Here is a 16,757-nt window from a genome sequence, read left to right on the forward strand (position 1 = left end):
ATAGAACCAAGAAGCAACAATTTATTTAATGGCACCCAGTTATCTGAAAGAGATAACCACCCAGAATATCTGATTGCTGCCTGGGAAAAGTTTAGGACTCCTGGAAGTGGTGGATTCATTATCTATTTCATCTATTTGAAAAGATTTTCTAGCCAACATTATGGCATTAATGGTGGCCATACCCAAACAATTTTACAAATTGAGGTAAATTTTGGATGCAGAGAAACACATAGATCTTAGGGTATAATTCAATGAGATTTTATACACTTTTAAACCCCTCTAACCACTCCAATAACATGAACATTTCTATCACCCAGTTCACTGATTTCCCTTTCCATATAATTCCCACTCTCACCTGAGAGGCAACCATTCTTCTGTTTTCTATCACCAAAGATGAGATTTGCCTATTCTTGAACTTCATAAAAATGGAATCATATAGCATATAATTATTGAGTGAGTAGTGGTAGTGGTAGTTTCTTTGTACAGTATAATCTTTTTGTAAAGCACCATTGTTTTGTATATTCAATAGTGTATTTTAATTGCACAGTGGTATTCCAATATATGAATATACAATTTGTTTTTTCATTCTGCCATAATAGAGATTTAGATTGTTTCTAATTTCTTGCTATTTTGAATAAATCTATTTAAATATTCTTTATAAGTCTTTTTGTGAATAAATGTTCTCATTTCTCTTGAGAATTAGTTACGCGTGGGATTGCTGGGTCAAGGGGTAATATTTAACTTGCTAAGAAACCAACATTTCTACATCCTCAGAATCAATGAATGAGTGCTCCAGTGGTTCCACATCTGGTTTGTCAGTCTTTTTCATTTTAACTATTTAACTTTTTCATTTTTAAGTACTGGGCATGGAATAGTATCTCATTTTGATTTAAATTTCCCTTTCCTTGGCAATTAAGGATGTTGAGCAACTTTTTCATGTGCTGACTCACCATTCATATCTCTTCTCTTTAGAAATGCCTGTTCAAGAACAAGCTCATTTTTAAATTAGTGGTTTGCCTTTTTACTATAGATTTGTAGAAGTTCATTATATATTCTGAATACAAGACACATCAAATTTATATTTTGCAAATAATTTCATTTTTCAAAATGGTGCTTGATGAGCAGAGGTTTTAAATTTTGATGTAATGAATTTTTTTAAGGTTACTGTTTTTGTGTGTCCTATATAAGAAATATCTACCAATCTCAAGATCAGAAAGATATGTTTTTACTGGCTTTAGCTTTTATGTTTGAGTGTATGATAACTAATTTTTGTATGTTGTACGAGGTAGGTTTAAATGTCTATTTTCATGTTTTTTTTTTCTATTAGCATTTATTTAAAAGGCTTTCTTTCCTCATTGAATCATCTTGAAACTTATACGTGATATATTTCTGTTATACATATTGTGTTCCATTGTCTTAATTATATATTCTCACATTGTTTGATAGCTGTAGCTTTATAATAAGTCTTGAAACCAGCAGTCTAACTACTCTAATTCTTTCCTTTTCAAGATTTTCTTGGCTATTCTACGTCTTTTGCATTTCCTTATGGATGTCAGAAATCACTTGTCAACTTTTCTAAAGAGATTTTCATAGGGATTGCATTGAATCTATGATTAATTTGAGGAAACTGATATTTTAAGAATACTGAGTCTTCCAATTCATAAAAAAGTTTTATCTCTCCATTAATTTAGATTTCCAAATATTTCCAGTAGAGAGGACTTTGCATGTATTTTGTTAAATTTATTACTAAATGTTTCACAGTTTTTGTTCTACGGTAAATCAAAAACTTAAATTTCACTCTCTAAATATAAATGATTTACATATGTTGTTCTTGTACTTCCAACCTTGCTAAATTTACTTTTGGTTCTAGTAGTCTTTGTATGTACTTCTCATTTCCCACAATGCTAACATACAATGTTTTCTGTAACAATAACAATCATGTATGTAGGAATAATTTTATTTTTCTTTTCCAAACTTTATATCTTTTATTTCTTTCTCCTGCTTAAATGAACTGGCTGGGACATGCATTATAATATTGAGTATTTTTGTGTATTTGTCTCCCTCCATATTTATTTATGTTATTTTTTCCCTTCATGCATTTTGAAGCACTGTCTTTGAGAGTGTAAACAATTAAAAATATGATAGTCTTCCTCATGCATTGACCCTTTTATAAGATGTTTCTTATTTACCACTGGTGATACTTCTGGTTTGAAAGTCTACTTTATATTGTATTGACATAGCCACCCAATTTTTTTTTCTTATGCTTGTTTTCTACATATTGTATCTGTTTCCATCATTTTACTTTTGTTCTATCTGTATATTTGCATTTGGGTCATGCTTCTTATAGATGGCATAAAGGCAGGTCTTTGTTAATTTACTTTAAACAGTTAGTGATATTTTAGTGGAATTGAAGTGAAAAGATACTTTTTAATATTACTCTCAAATTTAGCATTTCCAGTATTCTTTATTCCTTCCTGTAGTTGCAAGTTCCATCTAGCATGAAGAACTTCCTTTATGCTTCTTAAAGTGCAGCTTTGCTGGCCACTAATCTACTCAGATTTTGTTTATATAAAAAATGTCCTTTTCACCCTATACTTAAAAGGAATTTTTGCAGCATATGAAGTATAGAGGGGTAATGATTTCCTTTCTGTTGTTTCATTGTCTCACAGCTCCTATTCTCTCTAATATGAAGTCTACTGCCACTGGTGCCATTGTCTGTGTCTCTCTTTCCTATAACTGCTTTTATGATTTTTCTATTTATTTTTGGTTTTCATCAGTTTTACTATAATTTGACTATGTGTGATTAGCTAGGCATCTACCTTGTTTAGGTTTTGTGGACGTTCTTGGGTTTGTAAGTTGGCAAATCACCGCCATTATTTACCAGATGTATTTTCTGCTCCATTATTCCACTCCTCTCTCTCTAGGATTCTAATTGCATGCATATTAGACTGTTTGATGCTCCTACAGTTTCCTGAAGTTCTGTAAATTTCTTTTCAGTATTGTTTTCTGTATTTTATTCAGATTTGAATAAATTCTATTCATTTGTCTTTAAGTTCACTAACTATTTATTCTTTAGGATCCCATCTTCTCTTAAGCCTACCTAGTAAATATATCAATTCAGATGAACGTTTTCATTTGAGAATTTCCATTTGGCTCTTTTTTACAGTTTCCATTCATCTGCTGTGATTCGTTATGATGATCCTTCCCTATACATTTCTGAACAAATCTATAATAATTTCTTTAAAATGTTTTTGTCAGAAAATCCAATCTCTGGGTCATCTCTGGGTGTTTATCTATTGACTCTTCTTTTCTTTTATTTTAGTCACCTTCATGCAACTCTATTATTTTTTTTGAATTTTATGCTTTGATAATACATTGCAGTGAAGCTAAATCAGAGTTTGGCAAACATTTTCTTTAAGGGCCAGATAATAAATATTTTAGGTTTCTGGGTCCGACATTCTCTGTCTTAACTACTTAACTCTGCTGTTGTAGTGTGAAACTATCATTAGGCAATACATTGACAAATAAGCATGGCTGTGTTCCAATAAAACTTTATTTGCAAGTAGGTGTCTAGCCTGTGGGTAAAGGTTTGTTCTTTTAGATTATGTCATTTTCCTAAAAACGATGTTCAGTTTTTACTAAGACATGCAATTAAATTACTGGTAGATCTGGATTCATCCTTTATTTTAATGTGTAGTGTAACAGCTTTGAACTTAGCCTAGGTGATGTTCTTCTATCTGAAATGTGGGCATTTCTAGAATTTCTATTGAGTAGTCGAGTTGCTCAGGAAGTTCCCTTCTCTTAGGCTGGCTATAATTTATGGTGGAGTCAGCCCCGCATCAGTTGACTTCTTTTAGGTTTTGTGATGTCTCGTTCTGTGCATTCCCAGGACAGCCATTAGTCAAGGCCTATGTGGTAAATCCCCATGCAGACCTATGTTCTCCAATTATGTGATGCTCCTTCTTATCCATTACACTGAAAATTCCAGCCACTTTACCTGACTGCAATGCTCAACTTTGCACTCTCAGTTCAACAATATTTACATTCATCTTAGGTTCTATCTCTGTGCACTACAGCAGAAAACTATTTAAGACAGAAAGCCAGCCTAATTAGGGTAGTTATTTCAAAGTTCACTATTGTTTAATGCCAGAAAGCAGTTGCTGCATACATTTTTTATAGTTGTATGCATTTTTCTGTTTTTTTTTTTTTTGACAGGAAGGGCAAGTCTAGTACCAGTTATTTTTGTCAAGAATAAAAGAGAAAATGTAAGTTTTTGCCAAAGCATTCTTAAATAATTGAATAAGACTCCATTCAACTCTTCAAAGATTAGTCTTTTGGAATGTTATCTTTTGGCTATTGGCCAGATCATATTTCACCATGACATGAATATATTAATCCCATAATACATACATATATATATATATACATATATATATACATCATCAATGTCATAATCTGAATGTTCAATTACATTAACTATCAACTGCACCAAAAATTGACATGGAAAAGTCTTAAAATTAAAGTGGTTTAGTATTTCAAGAAAAGTGTACATTTAATTGAATATATAATGGATATAGGTATTCTTGACATAATCCTCCACACAATTTCTTTACACAATCCCATATTTTATTATTCTTCAGTATTTTATATAGATTGAAATCAGTTAGTGCTCTCCTTGTGACTCTTCATACGTGCTTCTGGATTGTCAAAGATGTGGCATTGAAGTACATAATGAAAAGAATAAACCTAGGCTAATCATCATTGCTAACAATTTTATTGTTTTAAACATAGAATTTAATATAGAAATTAGAAACACTATTTGGGCACTTCAATTCATACATCACTAATATGTTTGAGAATATGATTTCATAGAGAAAGAACTTAGGAACTTAGAAGAATGGCCCCTGGTCCCAGCTTGGTTGCGCTAGAATTCACTTTTCACAACTTTCCTGAGTCTCAGCAAAGTGAGGACTTGATGGTAGAGTCCAGATCTGACTCTACTTTCTTCTGAAAGTAGGTGGAATTGAAACCCAGCTTTCATTTTTTTCCATACTTGGTTCTGAGATACTATAGGAGGCTTCTTAACCCAAATTGTACTAATATAATAAACGAACATATTAGGCGCTATTACATGTGAAGCATACACATGACTATACATAAATTGCCTTTAAAATAAATCTTATGAAATTTGGATAATGCTGGCATGCATATCCAAAATGCAAATTTCTAGGGGCACCCAGATCTTATGGACATTAAAAGTTGAGACTCTTTGGGCTAAAATTTTCTACTATAATATCCACAATTAAAATCCAAATTAAAGCAACTTGAAGTATAACAATACCCTTTGCCAAAAAATAATTCCTATAGACACTTATGGTTCTTAAAACAAAATCTTCTCTTTGTAAAGTTAACAGGTGAGGTACAAGGTGTAAGAATTTAACATGCTATTAAAAAAACTAATATCCATAAACCAATTTTGCAAACAGCATTATTTCATGGAAGCAGTTTATACTATACCATTAACCTTAAGGGAAATTATGTAACCTCTTGAGCTTCAATAGATAAATATCATAATTATATGCTAAAAATAGTTAAATAGGAAACATGATATAGTTGGAAAACAAACCCTATTGTTCTTTCCAGATTTTTCTCTCTCTACGTACAAAGTATTCACTCTGAAAGTTGGTATCGTTATACATGTGACTTTTATTATAATGACTACTTTTTAATTTCTTAAATTATATTTAATGACTAGTTAATGTTTTGTGTCAGGTTATAAATTTTATCAACATTTTTCACCAATTTGAGCTCAAGATCATTTTTTGAGTATTAGACTATTTTCATGTTTCATTAAGGGAATTTCTATTTTCTGTAAGAAATAGCATTGGAGCAACAATTATCCTTCCTTTTTTCCTTCACTCTCTTCTTCTGAAAGCAGGTAGAACTGAAACCCAGCTTTCAATTTTTTCCTTACTTGGTTCTGAGATACTATAGGAGGCTTCTTAACCCAAACTGTACTAAGAATGTAATAAATGAACATATTAGGCGCTATTACATGTAAACCTTACACATGACTATACACAAATTGCCTTTAAAATAAATCTTATGAAATAATAGAAGTGTGGTAGGAGCATATCCTTATCTGAGGAAAAGGGACTATGGCATTGTGCTAAGCAGATTTTCTACAAGGAAAACCTCATGTAATTAACGTGACTCTGGCCCTTAAACTTTTAACATTCCTTCCCAATTAAGCTATCAAGGACTTGAACTACAATATCTGGCCACAGCTGCTTGAAATTGATTTAACCCAGAAGATGGTTCAAGATTTGAACTCTGTTAGAATTTTTTTTTAGGTTTTTGGATATTTGTCTCCTTTTTGTCCCAGAGGGAGGGTGAGAAAAAGAATGATGCAAATATTTGCATGTGTTCTGAATGAAGCTTTCACTATTTCAACTTTCTCTAGTCACTGTGTAATCATATTTAGTCATTATTCTGCAAATGTAGGACTACAGCTATTTAATGTTATAAGCACCTACAAAAGCACATATAATGCCCAGAAAATTTAGAGTTAGCTTATGCTATAAATATTAGAACAATATGTGGCTGATGTGTTTGCTTGCAGATTAAGAAATTTTATTTCAGCCCAAACCTCACGTAAATTGTTTTATTATTATTATTGCCATAGTTTTAAAATTAAAACTTAAGTATCCACCAAATAATAGATAAAAAATGACCATCAAACCTAAGCTTGAGTCAAATTTTATCTGTTGTGAGATGTCTTAAATAATCAAAGATTGTCACCTTAGGTACAGGATTATATGGTGCTTTCTAAAAGTTGAAGACCAGCATATGCTGTATTGACTCTGCTGAAGAAAACCTCTCTGAACCCAACACCACGGTTATATGTGAGATTTGCCACCTCAAAGATTCCTTCTGTGTCTTGGCACTCAGCAGCCCCATGGGAAAAGGGGCTCTTTTGAGAGCTGATTTTGCCAGCACTGCACTTTAGCTTTTGTCATTCCTCTGCCATTGTCCTGGAGGTTGTAACAAACCACAGGTGTTACAAGTTCTAAATTGAAATTGGATGTTGAATTAAAAAACTCATAATAATTACACAGCTGTTTTAAATTGTGGTTAAGTGGCCAAAAACTGCCAAGAAGCCCCACCCACATACATTACTGTCTAAATGAAAAGGACGTGTATACAGTGATTATGAGGTTTCATATGAATCCCCCAAGCCATAAAGCAGACTTTCCTAATTGTCAGCTGGACTGTGCAGTACTTGTTTAAAATAATTAGACTGCAGCAGCAGCAGCGGCAGCTTCAGCAGCAAACCTCTTTTTTTTTTTTTTAAACCTCAATACAGGTTTTTATATCAGATACTATCAGCTTCCTGTTCATTTTGACACTATCCTTCTGCCAGCCTGGAAAATGGGGAAGAGAAAAGAAAGGTATTATCCTTAATGTACACAAATAATGCAGCCCAAAAGTCAGGAAGATCCAGCCCCATGTGTGAGATGGATGGAAACAATTCAGCAAACAAATCTAAACCGGAAAAAAAAAGCGATTCTCTCTCTTATTTTTTTCCAAGAAGGATAGCTGAAATCTTTCTTAATTACCGCTTATTCCAATGACAGAATTGTAATTTATCATTTAGTTGTAATTTGACATATGTTCACACCTTTGCCATTTCCAATTTCCTCCTTCATTCTAATTGTCTGCTTCACTCGCCTGTCATGCGCTCCTCTTGGGATTAATTCGAGCTGTCTGTCTGCACCAGGCTACCAGCTCACTTGGGGCTGCTGAGAGCGTGACAGTGTCAACGTACACACAGTTTGTCTAAGGCATTACCCAGCCATCACACTCCCATATCCTCTTTTCCCTTACTGTTTACTGTTTATTCCACTTTGCATTTGTGACTCTTCGGTGTTTTATTAGACTCTAATTATGCTCTTGGCTGTCAGTTGTAAAGAGAGAAATGTTACATTAATTACGGCAAAGGGGGAGGTGCTTGGAAGTGGTAATGAATGAACCAGTAGATGTCTCTCTGTCTCTAAGAGCCACATATGATTTAAATAACTCATCTTGTTCCACTTTGTTTTCAATCTTTGATAGATACCTATACTCAAATATAAACATGCAAAACGTTCACGCTAATGTAGCTTTTATATGCAAAATCAACTTTTCCATCTCATCTGATGGTAGGTAGACTGGCGTTAGTAAAACAGGAACTTCAACTTCCAAATAACCTAGGTTTGCAAAGGTCAATTATTTAATTCATACATGGTGTCAAAACAAGTATAATGGAGGTTGGTGATGGGTTTTTATGTATAGTGATCACTGATAAAGTCCAATTTGGGAAAAATCTTTTTTTTATAGAGGTAGACGTTGTTTTGCTCTATTAGAAATTGTTAATATTACTTTCTTTTTTTCTTTAGACAATCTTGTCCCATTAAAATCCAGCAATAATTACTGCATCATATTATCATTGTTTTGCCTTCTTCAGAAAAAAAAATATTCTTGCTGCTTGCAGCCTACCTAAACCATAAAAATATTTTTCCTGTTCTCCTGCTGAATAGATTTTCATTGTAGCTAAAACTTCCTGGTAATTTGAAATAGAGGAGACATATCCCACATGCTAAGCCATTAGGATGGGTAGTATTTCATTGAATTAGTTGCTTTATTTCCCCACTGACCTGAAAGAGTGAATGTGACTCCTTTGAATACCTAAATATCCATGGAGATGGACTTAATATTTTGTTGTCTCCTCTTATAATTTCTTCTATCATGCTCCAGGAAATTTCAGCGTTGAGGATATTCTGTAGCTTAGATATCTTTTCTTTCTTGCGGAATCACAATGATTAAACTTCTGCTAATTAGAGTTTTCTGGCTTTAGACTCATAACTATTATATATACTGTAGATTACTGTATAACAATATGTGTAACAATTATTTAACATATTCTAAACTTTTGATACACCTTATTTCTGAAAATACATGCATTAAATCATATTGCTTAATCTTTTTATGGAAAGCTTATAACACATAGGTGAAGAAAGTAAGAGTCTATAAAATGTGACATCTGAAGACAAAAGTTGTGAAATATTGCTTAAACTATTTTTCAAAGTTTAAAATAAATAATAAATTTACAGCATTTCATAAATGATCTTAAATATATACGTTATATACTAAAACAAGGATCTTGGAATATTAAAACACTTTGCCTATCAAAAGCAACTTTGGATAAGTTTCATTTTTATTTTTTCATCCATGCTCCATGGTAAATCAATTCTAAAATGTTACTGAGGCCTAAACTTAACCTTTTAAATGTTAGAGGCATGGAACATAGCCAATTTTAATAAAAATCTCAGCAACCAAAGCTTTCTAGTTTTTAACATTTTTAGCTGAATCTAAGGGGAGAAAAAGAAAAGTTCAGGAATAAGTGGAGAGTTTGAGAGGATGAAGAAAGATGGCAAGAGATGAAAATAGCAATAAAATTGATAAAACCTGTGAAGCCTGATGAAAGGGATTGCAAGAAAGAGAAAAAATTTATCTATCAGGGCACCGCTCTACAGATATTAAATGATAATAAGAGGATATTGAAAACAACTTTGTGCCAAAGAAATTGAAAAAGTAGATGAAATTGAAAGTGTCTCTGAAATATACAAGAAGAACTGGAAAAAAATCATGAAATTATTTGAATCTATGATTAAAAACCTTCTTCAAAAAAAACCTCCAGGTTTTGTTTGATTCAATAGTGAATTCTTTAGCTAATCCAAGGAAGAAGTACAATCATATATGAACTATTTCAGAGAAAACACAAAAGAGAGAGCAATTCCCAGTAGGTTTTATGGAGCTAATAAGCTTTAATAAGAATGGGAAATGATGTGCCAATGTCTCTAAATCCTAAGGGTAGGAAAAAAGCACCAAACAAAAGCCAGTGTCCTATAGGAAAAAAATATATATATCACAGCCACCCACTTGGATTTAGTCAATAAGTGTAAAGTTGGGCAAATATTTGTAAATCAATAAATTCAAAATATCAAAATAACAGAATAAAGGAGAAAATAATATTATCTCAATTGATACACAACAAATAGCTATCATAAATACTATTATTAAACTAGGAAGAGAAACCAGTTTTCCTTTTGATAAATAGAATCTACAAGTGTTCCATATGAAATCAAGAGTAAGATAATTGCTATCACCAGCTGTATTCAAATATGTACCGAAGAGTGTAGCCAATGCATCATGACAAGACAAAAATTGTATTAGGATTCAAAATGAAGAAATAACGCCATCCTTTCCAGATCATATTGTATATATGTAGAAAATTCCTTAAAAAATTTATAAAGAGATATTGGAAATCAAATCAAATTTAAAATGATCTTTGTATATAGAATCAGAAATAAAAATCATATTTCTATACATTAGCAGCAAACACTTGCAAAGTAAAATTAATAAAAAAGATATATTTGCAATAATATAAAAAAAACATTGAATGCCTGAGAATTTCTAACAAAAGATTTGCAAAATTGCTACACTGAAAAATACAAAATATGTTGAGATATTAAAGGAAGTCTAAATAAAAGGCAGATCATATTATGTTCATGAGTAAAGATATCAGTTTCCCCCAAATTAAATCATAGATTCAATGTAATCCCAATGAAATTTCCCAAAGCTTTATGTTATAGAAATCAATAAGTGATTCTAACATTTACATGGAAATTCAAACAGCCAAAATCAAGCCAAGCTTGAAATAGAACAAAGTTTCAAAAATCACACTTAACAAGACACTGTCTTATTATAAAGCCACATTAAGACAATATGGTGAAATGGGTGGAAGTATAGATAAATAGGTCATTTACATTGAATAGAGAGTCAGAATACATCATACATATGAAGAGATTTGATTTATGGCAAGATGATGCTGTAAGGCAATAGGGAAAGGATTTTCTCGCCAAGAAATAATGCTGGTTCATTTGGATATTCCTCTGGGAAAACAGCAAATTTCACCCCTATCTCACACCATGAGTAAAAGTCAATTCTAGGTGAATTATAGAAAAATATATGAAAGGTAAAACAATAAACATTTTAGAAAATGACATATAGCACATTTTAGGGCATTGGTGTAAGTCAATATTTCTTAAATAGGAAACAAGAATTCTTAACCAATAAGGAAAAGATAGACAATTTAGATTTACTAAAATTGAGCTATTCTCCTTATTAAAAGATACTTGTAAAAAAAAAAAGATACTTGTAAAAGACTGAAAAACAAACCCAGAGTGAGAAAGCATACTGGCAGTAAATATAACTGATAAATTGTATGAATGCAGAATATAGAAAGAATTCCTATGAATTATTAAGAAAAAAAATCCCAATCTGAACGATGGCAATAAATACATTAAAAGGTTTTCAACCTTATCAGTCTTCAGGAAATGAATATTAAAATCAAAGAACACTCCTGCAAACTTATCAGAATGGCTAAAATAAATTATACTGACAACACCATATATGGGAAAAATGTAACCCAATTGTAAGTCCATATACTCTTGAGATTTGTAGCACTGCTTTGGAAAGCTGTTAGCACACTCACATGTGCTTTAACCCAGCAACTCCACTTCTAAGTATACATCTATCAGAAATATATATTATATGTTCCACAAAAATATATATACAGGAATGAATATAAATTGCATTACCAATAATAATCAGAAAGAGGAAAAAATAAATGTCCCACAAAAATAAAATGAATAAAAATATTTGCTATATTCATGCAATGAATTACAGCTAAGAGAATGAATGAATGAATTCTATGATATAATTTTGAGTGAAAAGGGTATATATTGTGCAATTTCATTATATAAATATCAAAAATAAGCAAAAACTAATTAATAGTGTTAACACTATGATAATGGATACTGGATGGTTATACTTGGAAGGTTGTGACCAGAAAGGGTTCATTGTAGTTTCTGAGGATTTGGTAGTATCTTATTTCTTGGCCTAGCATGCTTCACTAGAGTGTGCCCACTTTGTGAAGATTTGCCAGTCTGTGAATTCACCAATGACTCTCTCTCCTTTAGCCCAAAGCCCCCAAAGACTAAAGAATGTGGTTTTTGAGTCTTGCATCTCCAACACTTAGCATTGCACCTGTCAGTATATAGATTTGGAAGAGATATTTAAATACATGCTTCCTTAAAAATGTGCCTTTTCAATAAAAGTGAAAATCTCACATCATTTCTTTAGTTTGTTTTACAAAAGTGAAACATCATTCCATCCATCACATATAAAAATAAAAATAGATATCATTGGATATACTATTTTACAGGAGTTTCACTACAACCTCCTGCTGTCTTTCCTGTCCCTTCACTCTTTTGAATATTTGTACCTCTAGTTTAGAATCCATTATAGAACAAATTCATCTCACCTTCCAAATCAGTATTGCAACTTAGGTAGAACTGATGGGATTCAAAATATGATAGAAAAGTGATGTGTGTTCCTATGGCTATAATGCAAATTCTTCAGTGGAATAAAAATGTGGGATCCATATACATAATCCTGTTGTTATGTAAAGATATTAGTATATTTCATCATGATTGTTGAACGATTTAATCCCCCATTTTTTTCTGGGCATTTTTATAATATAATCATCTTTATATTTTAGGTTTTAACTCAGCAGTGGGTGCCGAATATTGCCAAATTTTCTCACTAACATACATATTTATTCACTGACATTTTTAGGTTTTCGCTCTCTCCCAATCTTTTCTTGCTTGTTGTATTTCGCATGTTTTTTTTTTTTTTACAAAATAGTAATTATTTATATTTTCAAAAAGAAAAAAATTAACATTTGGAAGTCCTCCCCTGTAGGAAGAGGGGTTAATTGGAAGGAACAGGACTGGCTCCTATGCAGGTGGCAAGTTAGGTACAAACAGCTGAGCAATCTGGGTGGGGATTTTTTTCACACAGCATTAATGAACAACAAAATTTCCTTTTCTTTTGTTTCTTTTTGTTCTGTTTTTGTTTTGTGTGTTTTTTTTAGAGAAAAAGGGGGGGGGGGGGATAAAAGCAGAGAAAAATGCCAAAAAACATTTTCCACAATATCTAAAAACAGAGAACCATAGTTTTTGTCAAGACAGGATGAATTCTGGATGAATGATTTTTTTTCCAGTTTTCAAAACCAATTAAGATTTTTGCAAAAGCCACCACATCAGAATATTCACCTTCTAGATCAACTAATCTCTTTTCCTCTTTTATCTTCATTTGTCATTTTTTCATAAAAGGATAAGAAGATGCATTCTGTTCTTGCAAACAATAAGTGCTAACAACAAGAGAGCTCTTCTGGTAGTCGTATGGTGGTGAGGAGTTTTCATAAATAGCCAAGTTTTAGCACAGTTGGAAAGACTAAAATTTGTTTCCCTCAACATAAATATTACTTGAAATTCTCCACAAACTGATTTTTTAGAAATTCTGCAAAAGTTCTTTCTTCTTTCCTTTGCTTTTCCCTTCTCTTAAAACTGTCCTTTTTTTTTTTTCTTTTTGCTCCAGGCACCTGACGATTAGTTCTGCTTAGGCAGATGCAGACAGGTTTCTCCAAAGTACCACCGCTGAGATGTCCTCGGGGCCAGCGCCTAAACTGAATCCCCTCAGTATCGAACTCAGTCAGGCCAAAGGGAACACAGTGACGCAGCAACAGGGTTTTCATTAAGTTGAACAGCCCCGAGTCCTGGGCCCATCCCTCCCCCCATTCCCCAAGTTACTTAGTGCTGTTTTAAAAGTCTGGTGCCACGATGCAGTCTTTTTTCCCCCACAACAGAGTAAAAGCTCCACAGATTGCGCTGTCTACCTGGTGGTCAGTGGTACCAACAGTGGCTGCTGCTTCTGGAAAATAAACAAGTCTTACAACAAGTAGGATCTTAGGACTGCTTCAGGCGTTTTCGTGGGGGCCCTAGAAAAGGGCACTGTGCTGAAGCCAAAGAGTGGTATGCTTCAGCCACCAAGTGGGGATGTGACACCACCATTGACTTCCACCCGGAGGTCTCCAAGACATCGGAAGCATGATAGTTGATGAAATCCACTGCCTGAGTTTTCAACTGGTCTGCACTGTGGAGGTCAGCTAGGATGAGAATTTCTGCGGCGTTCTCCACAGAGAGGTTACTGCAGAGGGCATCCTCACACATGACCTTTAAACGTTCCAGGGCATACTTATCAGCAGCTGCCAGCAAATCATCAGCCATTTTGTCAAGGTTTGGAGCCTTTCCAGTGTAAATGAAGCACATCATTTCCTTAAAAACTTCAGGCTCCACATCATTGATTTCAACCCGATTCTTTTTGCTCTCCTCCATTTCATGTTCAAACATGGCACTAAAAACTGGAGAACGAGCTGCTAAGATAGCTTTGTGAGCCTGGAATTCTTGGCCAGCAACACACAAACAGCAATCCGTGAATCGGGAATTCTCCCATAGTCCTCCTAACTCATCTGCCAACCGGCATTCAGGAACTTTCACCATATTCATAGTATTCTGGCCAGAAATGTTGACAGAATCCTGTACCACACTCACCTCACAGAATAGGGTAAGCTTGTCATCAGGGAGAAGCCCATTGGCTTCATCCAGGAGAAAATCTCTACGGATGAATTTTTTGAATCCCCAGTCCTTGCCTTGCACAAACCTGTAGGCCCGTTGACTCTCCATAGCTTTGGTTTCCTCTCCCTTGGCATTCAGGATGGAGAATTTGAATTTCGCCCGAACTTCACTCTTTGGACAGCTGACCAGTAAGAGGTAAAGTGACAGATAATCTTTACTTTCTTCATCTAGTCCTTTTGGGTTTACTCGCAAACACCATTTCAATTTATCATTGGCTCCTGATGAAAAGGTTGAACTTTTAATGACTTCACCCATTTCCTCCCGGCAAAAGCTAAAGTTATTGATGGTCCACATGTACGAGAATTTTACTACCTTGATCTGTGTGTAGCACCAACTCTCAGCTACAGGGCCACTCGACATTTCTGCCGGGGGTGGAGGACTTGGAACCCTTGACATCGCCAGTTTGAAGGTTAAACGAGATTTCCAAAGTCAGGGGGGGCAAAGATCTCTATTCTCTCTTCACCCTGAGAGTGGCGGCGACAGCTGCTGGTTCCTGTCCCCCTGCGCTCGCCTCATACTGTCCGCAACATCCGGGACCTGCGGGACCGCCGATACACAAATACACACTCGGAGCGCGCACACTCACACATACACACACCGACACACACCGGCCGAGGCCGTATTTCGCATGTTTTTAAAGAGTGCTGATCAAAAATGTATACTCATATATGGACTAAATTCACCACTCCCATTTTAATACTGTCAAATACCAAGAAATAAAGTATTATAGAAATTTCTCATAACAAAAAGTCAGTTTTGGATGTATAAAATGCATCCTGAAATACAGACTTAAATAATACAGTGTCCTTCATTTATAGAGCACTTTGATTTTCAAAGAGCTTCACATACTTAACTTCATTGTATCTGCATATATATTTTATTAGAATATTTTTATGATGCAGCATATAAAAACATAAAACTATTTTTTAAAATATCCATTTTTCATTCTGTTTCCACATTAGAAGTCTTAACACACATACATCTTGATTGGTTGTCTGCTCTTCTTCCTCTCAAACTTTGCATTTCAAACCCACAGAATTAAGAGTAATTGTAAACATAGTATACCCTTCTCCTGAGCTATTTCATATCTTTTACTTGGTGCCCTGATTACATATCTTGTCCTTCCTGCAGTTTCCCCACAATGGTGTTAATCCTGTTTTTAAAATAATCACAGTTTGTCTATTCCAAAGAGCTTGAATTGATTGCCACCTTATTGATCACTGCTAATTCTTCATCCTCTTGCTAAGTAGTTTTAAATCCTTCCCTTATATTCAAGAATCTTAAACTGTAGATTTCCAATATCTTTATACCTCAGTCCTCCAAACCTCTTACCCTTGAGCAGCGACCTCATATGAAGTGATTTTGCATCTCTCCTTTCTTTTTCCACATTGTGACCTTTGTCAAGGTTTTACCCTGCAACGTCATATCTCCTCTGTGCAGCATTGTCAATCCCTGCTGCAAGATTGAATCTCTTCCACGATGATTTCAATTGCTGCCTTTCAGTTGTTTGGCTTATGGTTCTATAAAGCAATAAAACACTCTCCACAGAGATATCCACATTCAGTTAATAGGAGGTAAGTATAATTAAGGAATGAAAGACAAAGGATTAAATTTGCCTGATGGAATTGTCTTTTTCTGTTTCTATTAAAATTCTTAAAATTTTCCTTGCTAAATCATCATCAATAAATTTTTATTGAGTATCCTGATAGGGTTGTTGATTGATAAGCATGTTAAACTTTCTCTTCGCAAATTTATTTTGTATGTTATTCCTATATAAGTATTTAGACTGAATGTTTAACTTTTTTTTTTTGTTCCCATGGTATTTTCTTTATTTTTATACACTCTAAATCAGTTATTTCATTGGTTGTGGACACTGCCATCTTGCATTTATTTTGTTTCTAAGAATTCTTTTATGACGTCATTACTGTGATTCTATTCTTGTAGTAGTTGGGGATAACAGATTTGGAATTAACATTCACAAATTCATTTCTTTAATTCATTATTTATTAAACTGGTGTTAAGTTGGGTCCTTTTATATGCAGGGAAGAGGGCTTTATGTATCTTTCTACCATTTCTCCTGGCAGCCTGAGAGATCTCGGACTAGAATTCTGGTTA

The 16,757-nt window shown here is 33.7% G+C and overlaps 1 protein-coding gene and 1 pseudogene across 1 annotated transcript in view; one reads left to right on the forward strand and one right to left on the reverse strand.

Moving 5' to 3' along the window:
- The window catches only part of CXXC4 (CXXC finger protein 4), a 270,656-nt gene that overhangs the window by 79,897 nt on the left and 174,002 nt on the right, over window positions 1–16,757 (forward strand). The window lies entirely within an intron of this gene.
- Window positions 12,801–15,254, reverse strand: LOC143668074 (speckle-type POZ protein pseudogene; annotated as a pseudogene).

This window comes from Tamandua tetradactyla, chromosome 24 (genome assembly GCF_023851605.1).
Source record: "Tamandua tetradactyla isolate mTamTet1 chromosome 24, mTamTet1.pri, whole genome shotgun sequence".
NCBI lineage: Eukaryota > Metazoa > Chordata > Mammalia > Pilosa > Myrmecophagidae > Tamandua > Tamandua tetradactyla.